Below are 9,087 nucleotides of genomic sequence, written 5' to 3'. Positions count from 1 at the left end.
CATACCTCACTGTGGGTGAGTAGGTCTCGTGATAGTCTTCACCTAGTACCTGTGCAAAACCTCTGGCTACCAATCTGGCTTTGTGTCTGACTGTCTTGCCATTTTGATCTGTCTTCGCTTTGAAGACCCATTTGCTTCCAAGCAGTTTCATTCCTGGAACTACTGGAACAAGTTTCCATGTTTTGTTCCTTTCCAAGGAATCAAGCTCAGCTTTCATGGCATTTAACCATGGCTCAGCTTCCTTTGAATCCAAATCCTGGATTTCTTGGAAACTTGAAGGTTCAAATACCTTCTTGGAGCTTTTAACAGCTGTTACTGCTATCTTGGCAAACTCATCAGCAAATCTCTTTGGAGGTCTGCCTTTTGTGGCTCTCTGTGACCTACGAATTAGCCTTAAGTCTTCAACACTTTCCTCTTCCTTCTTAGGAGAAAAGTGGCCTATTGTGAACAATGGTTCCTCCAATTCTTGATCAGAGCTTTCAGAGGGTCGCATAGAGGCTTTCGCACTCTTGAAATCCTCTGAATCACCCGATTCAGTTTCAGACTCAGAATCAGAACCTTCATCAGTGGGTGTGGGTTGTTGCGGTTGCTTTTGACTATCCCCAGTCTCATCACTTACATCAGGATAACATTGGAAAATTCCCACATTCTCCCCCCACTTGGCATTGTACTCAACACTTCTTGTGAGCTTAATTGTCTTAGAGTCAGTCATCATTATTCTGTAAGACCCTTTCTGATAACCTAGAAAGATACCATGCAAACCACGCTTGTCTAACTTGGAGTTTTGTGGTGAGTGAACCCACATGTCAGAACCAAAAATTTTCATGTGTTTGACGTATGGCTTTTTGCCAAACATCTTCTCATAGGGGGTACAACCAATCGCTGAAGATAACCTGCGATTATAACTGTAAACAAAACACGAGAGAGATTCGGCCCAATAACTCTCTGGAAGATTGGCATCATGCAGCAAGGTTTTTAACCCTTGAAGCAATGTTTGACTTGCCCTCTCGCAAAGTCCATTCTGCCATGGCGAGCGAGGACTAGACAAATCGTGTTGAATTCCTTTCTCAGACAGAAAAGCTTCAAACTGCTGAGAAGTGAATTCCCCCCCGCGATCAGTGAAAAGAATTTTTATCTTCTTACCATGCACATTTTCCAACCAAGCACAGAATTCCTTGAACCTTGGAAAAGCCTCTGATTTCTGCTTGAGATTATACACATAAACATACCTGGAAAATGCATCAATGAGAACCATGAAGTACCTGTTTCCACCCAAAGAGGGCGCTAGTGGTCCAACCAAATCAGCATGAACAACCTGGTATGGTTCTGTAGCTTGCCTACTAGACACCTTTCCTTTCGCAGCCATTTTCACCTTGTTTGCTGCGCATGCCTCGCACTTCATGTGGTACCTGCAGGGTTTAATAGTCATACCTTCAACCAAGGCAGGCATTTTAGATACTGCCTCAAAATTCAAATGACCAAATTTTCGATGAAAATCATGAATACATCCTGCATGCAAACTTTTGTTAGAACCTGCAATGCAACAAGTGTCATCCTGCACAACATCATCATAATACAAAACATATAAACGATCAACATATTCAGCATGCAATACATAATCATTTTTCTTTGTGATGATGCACTTTTTGTTCTTAAAGGAAACGTCAATTTTCCGCTCATTCAGCTGTCCAACGCTGAGCAGATTATGTTTGGCATCTGGTACGTAAAGCACATCTTTTATCGATAAGTCCAAACTGTGAAGAACAACAGTTCCGTAGCCTTTACTGGGGATTGTGTGGTCATCCGCCTGGTGAATCGCACCTTCCTGCGGTGTAAAAGACACGAACAGTTGCTTATCGTTGCACATGTGGTGCGTTGCAGCCGAATCAACAACGAAGAAAGATCTAGACGTCTTCTGGACCTTTGCAACTTCTGGAGTGAAGCGTGAGACCATTGCCTTGTGCTGCGTTGTCCTGGACACCGGACCTTTGCCTTTGCCTCGGCCTTTTCCACACGATGAGCTTTCGCTGCGCTGCTCTGTCTTGGCCCTGGGATATTTGCATTCCCTCTTCATATGGCCTAGACGTCCACACGAGTAGCATTTCACTGCCTTCAAAGCTTTGGCGCCATCTGGTGGTTCCACTGCACTCTGGGATGACGTCTGTGAAGACTCCCCCTTACCCATGCAGCTATCACCCTGGCGGTCTGCTTCATTCTGAATCAAGGCAGTATCACAGGCTACTCTGAGCTGAGCATGTGGCTGATTGGCATCAGATTCCCCACTTGCATCAGCCAGCCTTCTGCAGCTAGCCATCATGACTCTGGCATTAGCCTTCTGCATCATCTCTGCTGCTTTAAATCATGCTGCGTCACTGCTGCAGCTGCTTTATTCCAAAAGCACTTTTAAAACGTACTTTCGGTTTCCCCCAGCATAGGAGCTTGTTCTTTTGAGCCTTTGCCTGTGCCCGGCAAAATGGCCATAAAAGTTCAAAGTCCAGCCATAAAGCCATTAATTAGAAGCTGGCAGGCTGCCCGGAGCATGAGCACATACCTCATCAATCATCTTGACGCGCAGAGATATCGTCCGATCCGTCCCTCTGCATTCTGATCCTTTTGCCGGCATTCTGATTCGAATTCTAAATTCCATTCTCAAGATGACTGCGTTTTCTGGGCCCATAACCAAAGATGTTGAAATTGCAGTGTCCCAAGCACAGCGGAATGATGAGGAGTACGTGCCACATACTCTATATTACTTTATTTACACTTCAAGCTGGTAGATTACAGAGAAACATCTTGCCTCTGCCGGAGCAGAGAAAGCATCCTCTCTCCTCTGATGCACGGAGAGAACTGCTAGAACAGTGAAAAACAGGAAACCAGTGTACGTCACATCCAGTCTCCCTTTCCCGTGGGAAAACCAACAGCAACTGACTGTGGAATGTAAACACCTGTCTTGTGACAAGCACTTCGCTGCACAGTGAAAGAGAGCAGAAACCAACAGCAACTACCCTTGTTTTTGGCACTAAGAGGAAACAATATTTGAACCCTTTGGCACAGTTTGCTAATGGTGCTTTTCTAAACCCTGCAGCATTAGCATTGCCAAGACAAAAAGAAAAAGGCAACACCATAACACAGCTATGTCTCCTCATATCTTCTAGAAGTGTTTCAGGCACCCTGATATCCCCAATACATTACCTTGGATATATTTAGTTTAATTTCATTTTCATTCATTTATATCACACCTTTTTTCTATCATGGATGTCAAGAGCGCAGCCTCCACTTGAATAGGACTCAGGCAGAGACACATGCCCGACTGGCACGTTCTCTCCCTCCTGGTCGGTCGATCGGGAGCTTCAAAAGCTTTCTTCTGCCCGAACATCACAGCGACCGATGCCAACAGACATCGGCACACTTAGGGATCCGCAGAGTCTTCGCAGCTTGCGTGACAGACCTCAGCAACTCAGCATTTTGGCTAATCTACTTTATTTACATATAAACACACACAGAGCACTGCAACATGGCTCCCTCTCTCTCTAGCATCAGACAGCAAAGAGAAAAAGAACAAAGGACAATAGTCCCATTTCACGGAACACAGTAACACAAACATCCTCTTTCCGTCACTTCCCGCTCTGTGGAGTCAAAACATATAGCATCATGTGATAGACAAAAATCCCATGACTGCAGTCACGGAGCAGGAATTCTAACATCGGAATGCAAGGTGGCATGTATGTGGTTCTCAGGAAGCCTCCCATCCAGGCACTTACCTGATCCAAACCTGCTTATCTCTCTCAGGTGTGTGTGTGTGCGCGCGCGCGCCTTCAGCCCATAGGGGACAAAAAATGCTTTCCGGGATAGAAATATAGAAAGCTGATGCTACTGAACTGAATCAGACCCTTGGCCATCTAGGTCATTATTGCCTACACTGACTGGTGGTGTCTTTCAGTCTCAGGCAGCAATATTTCCTAGCCTGCCTTTGAGGTGCTAGGAATGGAACCTGGAAGCTTTTGTATGAAAGCATGTCCTCTACCAGTCAGCTTACAGCATTTCCACTCAAGTATGTCTGGAAAGCAGTCCAGAGGTCAGAGAGGTGGGTGCTTTTGCTTCCATTTTCAATTAGCCGTGGCTTATTGTTTCATCCGAAACTGGTTAATCTTAACTACGGTGCAGGGAAACAAACTAGAATCATAAGCTATGGTTTATTTGTTTCCCTAATCCAGCTTTTCCAGATTCTGAAGTAACAGTAAACAATGGTTAGTTCAAAAAAAGGAGGATATCCTCCATGCAGCTTGGCTGGAAAGGGATGGGAGAGCCTAGGAACCCTAATGCTTAACTGAATAAGGCCAAAGAGTCACCTCTATTAGGCTATGATCATTGCAGACTTTTTGTAATTTAGGTGCTTTGAGCCTAATTCAGCCAATGTCACTGACATTGTACGCTGACTAGGAAATCAGCCCCATCAGACACAGGATGACACTATGACTCCTATTAAAATCAGCCGGACACCGTCATAGCTAAGTCTCAGGAAACCCATGCAAATATCTCCATCTCAGTAAACCGGTAGACAACTCACCTGAAATGTTCCTGGGAGCAGGGCTCTCTCTTACAACAGGAACAAAATATCATACTCATTTTACGGCTTCCCATTTTAAAGGCAAAAAGATATGTTCACTCTAGGCTGAGCTTGCCTTATGAAACAAGGCCACACTTCATCAGCAAAAATCTTCCAAGTATAGTCTTGTCAAGCTTTCTATTAAATCAGTCAACTTCAGTCTATCCCAAATCCTGCAGATAAGATCTTCCAAAGCTGCCTAGATCCATCATCAGCTTGACAGGTCGTATCCCCTTCCTTCAGCATAAACCTCTTCTCTCCAGTACCTTAAAAATTCTCTTTGACACTTGTGGGAACTTTCATGGTATAGCCCAAAAGTAGAGAGACATTTAAACATCCTACACACTGTGGCTACCTTGGTGTCCTCTATGTACAAGCCAATCTGTACTAGGAAATGTGGGTGCTTTCCTATTTGGCAGCAGTCTTATTCCTCGAATGCTGTTTCTTTATGCTGTGCATCAAACTAGACAAGATGGGAAATGCATTATTGCTTTCCAATTCATAATAATAATAATAATAATAATAATAATAATAATAAATTGTTGCAGGAGCTTCCACCCCACCCCGCATTGAGATCATTATTGTGGTGTCGAAAGCAATTTATTCCCCTCCCCAGCACCATTCAGGTGGTCTACAGGGCACCTGTGAAAAACACTTCACAATTTGAATTGTATAGCATTGTATGGAATTCAAATTGTAATACAATAAAATACAATATAAGAAATAAAAGAAGCAATAAGTTGAATTAAAAACCATACAGTGGCTTACAACTGTTACAACAGGCAGAAAAGAATATTACCGTATTTTTCATTCCATAAGATGCACTTTTCCCCTCCTAGAAAGTAAGGGGAAATGTGTGCGTGTCTTATGGAGCGAATGCAGGCTGTGAGGCTACCCCAGAAGCCAGAACAGCTAGAGAGGGCACTGCGCAGCGCTCCCTCTCGCTGTTCTGGCTTCTGCCTTAGAGCCTTCTGAGAAGCCTCCGCCGGGCAGCGGGGAGCCTTCATCCCGCTGCCCTGTGGAGGCTTCGCACGGCTATTCCTGGCTTTTGCGGGAGGTGGGGGAAGGGACAGAACGCATGGCTCTGTCCCTTCCCCCACCTCCCAGAAAAGCCCCCAAAGCCTCGCTCCCTTTAAAGAGCGCACGGCTCTTGCGGGAGGTGGGGGGAAAGCCAGGAGGCTTGCTTTCACTGAAGCCAGGAGAGCAAGCAGGATCGGTGCACACCAATCCCACTTGCTCTCCTGGCTTCAGGGATAGCCCCGCAAAGCCTTCCGAGTGAAGAGGGAGGAGTGCCCCCTCTTAGCTCAGGAGGCTTTGCGTTTGTCAGAGCTGCCTCCAGGTCCCAGCTCACAGAGGACCAACGCTAGGCTGCTGTTATGTACAAAAGTCTTTATTGAGGTTTAGTTTCCATTTCAAAGCCGCAGCGCGCAGCTCTACGTCTCGACCTTAGACCGGCGAAGTCCTGTCTGAGTCTCCTCCCCCTCCACACCAGTTTAAGACTCTCGCTTTGCTCCACCTCTTCCTAAGTTCCTTTCTCCTCTGGGCCCTCCTGCCCGCTAGGGTTTCATCCTTCCTGGACTCCTCTGACGCTGACCCTGACGATTCTTGCCCCTCCTTCCGGCGGGCTTTAGGACCTGGTTCCCTATCCGGGCTACCTTCTGTGCCACTCGCCTGTACCTTTGAACTTGGCGCACGCGCCCAGCCTGCAACTTTCCTCTTGACCGTTCCCTCGCTCTCCGATGGAGGCGTGGCCAACCCTGACTCATCTTCTCTCGCTGGTGGTGCATATGTGGGCTCTGATACCTGGGACTCCTCCCCCCCACTACGCTCTGGTGGGGAAGCTGGTCCTGATTTCCAACTGCTGCTCTGGGAGTCCCCGCTGGCCCCTTGCTTCTGAGGTGTCCCCCTTGGGTCCCCCCTTGCCCTGGCCATCGGCGCCCCCTTCTGTGAATCTTCCAATTCGCTGGAGAGGCTCATGGAATCTCTCGGGCTGCTGTCATCTTCTCCTACGCTGCCCATGGATTGCTCCCCCTCGCTCTCCATCTCCTCCCCTCCCTGCGCTCCCTCTGAGTCCCTGACAGCGTTGCTTTCTTTTTTCTTGTTTTCCTCCCCTAAAAACTAGGTGTGTCTACGCAGATGGTAAGTCATCCACCAACACCCTCCGCAATTTTCAAGTAGTCTCTGAGGGGCAAAGTTTGGGAACCACTGTATTAGAGGATTCATGGATACCACCACCAGAGGAAGACCTCAAGCATAGGTGCCAACTCCCTGGGGCCCTGGGTGCCCGAGCACCCACAAAATTCCCCATGAAGGGGCCAGGCACCCAAAGGTTTCAGTGCCAGGGCCATGCACACTGCATGGCACCAATGGCCTGGGCACCCACAGTCACAGAGCCAAGCTGGCACTCCTGACCTCAAGCAGGCCAGTGCGCCACGTGAGTAACCTCTGCCTTTGCCCAGACTGCTGGGTAAACTCTTCTGACTCCCCCCCCCCCCACACACTTCCAGGTTCACAGCCAGGACATGCAGAGCAGAACCAAGGCAACTAGAGGCAGAATTTGAACGCTGCTCCCACCATTGGATGAAAATTGTCCTGGCAACAATTATCTTTCTGCCAGCCTGTGCTGTGCACAAGATGAGATTGCTGTGAGTGAGATGATGATGCAGCTGTCATAGACTCCTATTGACTACTAGTGCCTACGATATCACTAATGGAAAAAAGGCACACGATCCCTTGCCCTGTGCAATCTTCTGTATTTCAAAGGTTTTGTTTTTGGTTTTCATTCTTTTCAGGCAGAGCACTTCCCCTGCTGTTTTGCCTGATTGCACATGTAGTCCTTTAAAACAGAATAAAAGCCATCCTTTCCCTTACAGCAATTGCCTTGCAGTACAAGGGCCTTTTTAACTAATGGCATCCCTGTCTACGCAGACCTATTCACACACCACACACACAGGCAAACAGTCTCTCCATGCTAGACGCTCTCCAATTCAGTAGGGCTCCCATCCTATCCATTTCATCTAACCAGTTATTCTGCTATCAGTGCCGAATGAAGGACTCAGTAATAGAACTGCTAAGAGCATGTGTGTGTACATACTCTAATTGCTCTGACAAAATTAGAATCTGTAATCAAAGTCCAAATGCTCATGTTACAAATTATACCAGTAGCTCTAGTATAATGACTGGGCAGTTCTCTCACATTCCAAGGGAAGACTCTCCTCTAAACCAGGCTCTGACTTGCTGGCCCTCTCAGTATATAGAACCTCTTTTAATCCCTAGATAAAACCTTGCATTTATTAGCAATCTCAGATATGGTTTGTGCAATAGTAAGTCACAAATTTCCAGCAAGATTCAATTCCCAGAATGTGGGATCTGATAAACATCAGAATGTGCATCTGATAGGCATCTTTAGGCAGAGTGGAGAAGGTAGAAGGAGAGATTTATTTTTTACTTAGTGAATTTATATACCGCCCTATATCTAGAGGTCTCAGGGTGGTTCACATGAGGGCGATTCAGATGTGACCCTTTCAGGTGCTTTGCAGGTTTTGGGTTGCACCCAGGCTTCTTGGGGAGGAGAAAAGACATAATGGATGATTCCCCCGTGATTCCTTTCTGAAAACACAACAGCCACAAGAACTGCTATTCAGTTCTGCTTCCATCCTTAGGTGAAATGAGCAGATTCCTTTCACAAGAGGCACCCCCTGCACCTCCCAGCCAGCCAGCTGCTCCAGTAGGGCTCCCCCTCCACTCCCTGTCCCGTGATCTAGGGAGGAGGATGGGCAAAGGGACCTGGGGAGCAGTGGGTTGGTAGCAGGCACGATGGCTGCTTCTTCTTGCTCTGACAAAGCTTCTCAAGAGACAGGTGCCATCAGTTGTAATTACCTGACATTAGAAAATAAATGTGTGATCCTCTTTGACTTCTCAAATGGTTTCTGTTATGTACTAAACTTGGCTCCTAGAACAGTAGGCAGGTAGGATCCTAGAATGCAACAACTGATTGGCCTGCAGGAGAAGACCAATCAGGCTCCAGGAGGGAAGCAGAATCAGCCAATCAGACAGGACTCATTGTGTAAATAATGTATATAAAGGCCTGAGGTTTTGGGGAAAATGCAATCACTGTTTTACAAGCTGCAATAAAGAGCATGAAATCACTGCAGGACTCCGAGTATATTTCAGTTTCCCTCCCTGTATTGCATCATGGCCAAATCTCATCTTTTCAACAAACAAGTAAATAAAACAATACTAGCACCAGCCATTCATCTGGAATAAACTCCAGCAAATTCAGGCCTAACAAAAGAAAAGCAGATGAGAGAGAGAGAGAGAGAGAGAGAGAGAGAGAGAGAGAGAGAGAGAGAGTGTTAATGGCCACAACTGCTACTGCCTGCTTTCTACCCTCACAGGCTGTACTTGAGAGCCATCATGTAGCTGATACTTATCTAGTGTTTCTATATTCAGCACCTCTGGGGAACTCTCCAGAAAAAGAA

This window comes from Podarcis cretensis, assembly GCF_951804945.1.
Source record: "Podarcis cretensis genome assembly, chromosome: 3".
Taxonomy (NCBI): Eukaryota; Metazoa; Chordata; class Lepidosauria; order Squamata; family Lacertidae; genus Podarcis; species Podarcis cretensis.
The sequence above is the reverse complement of the archived record's forward strand: the minus strand, read 5'-3'. Positions refer to the sequence as shown.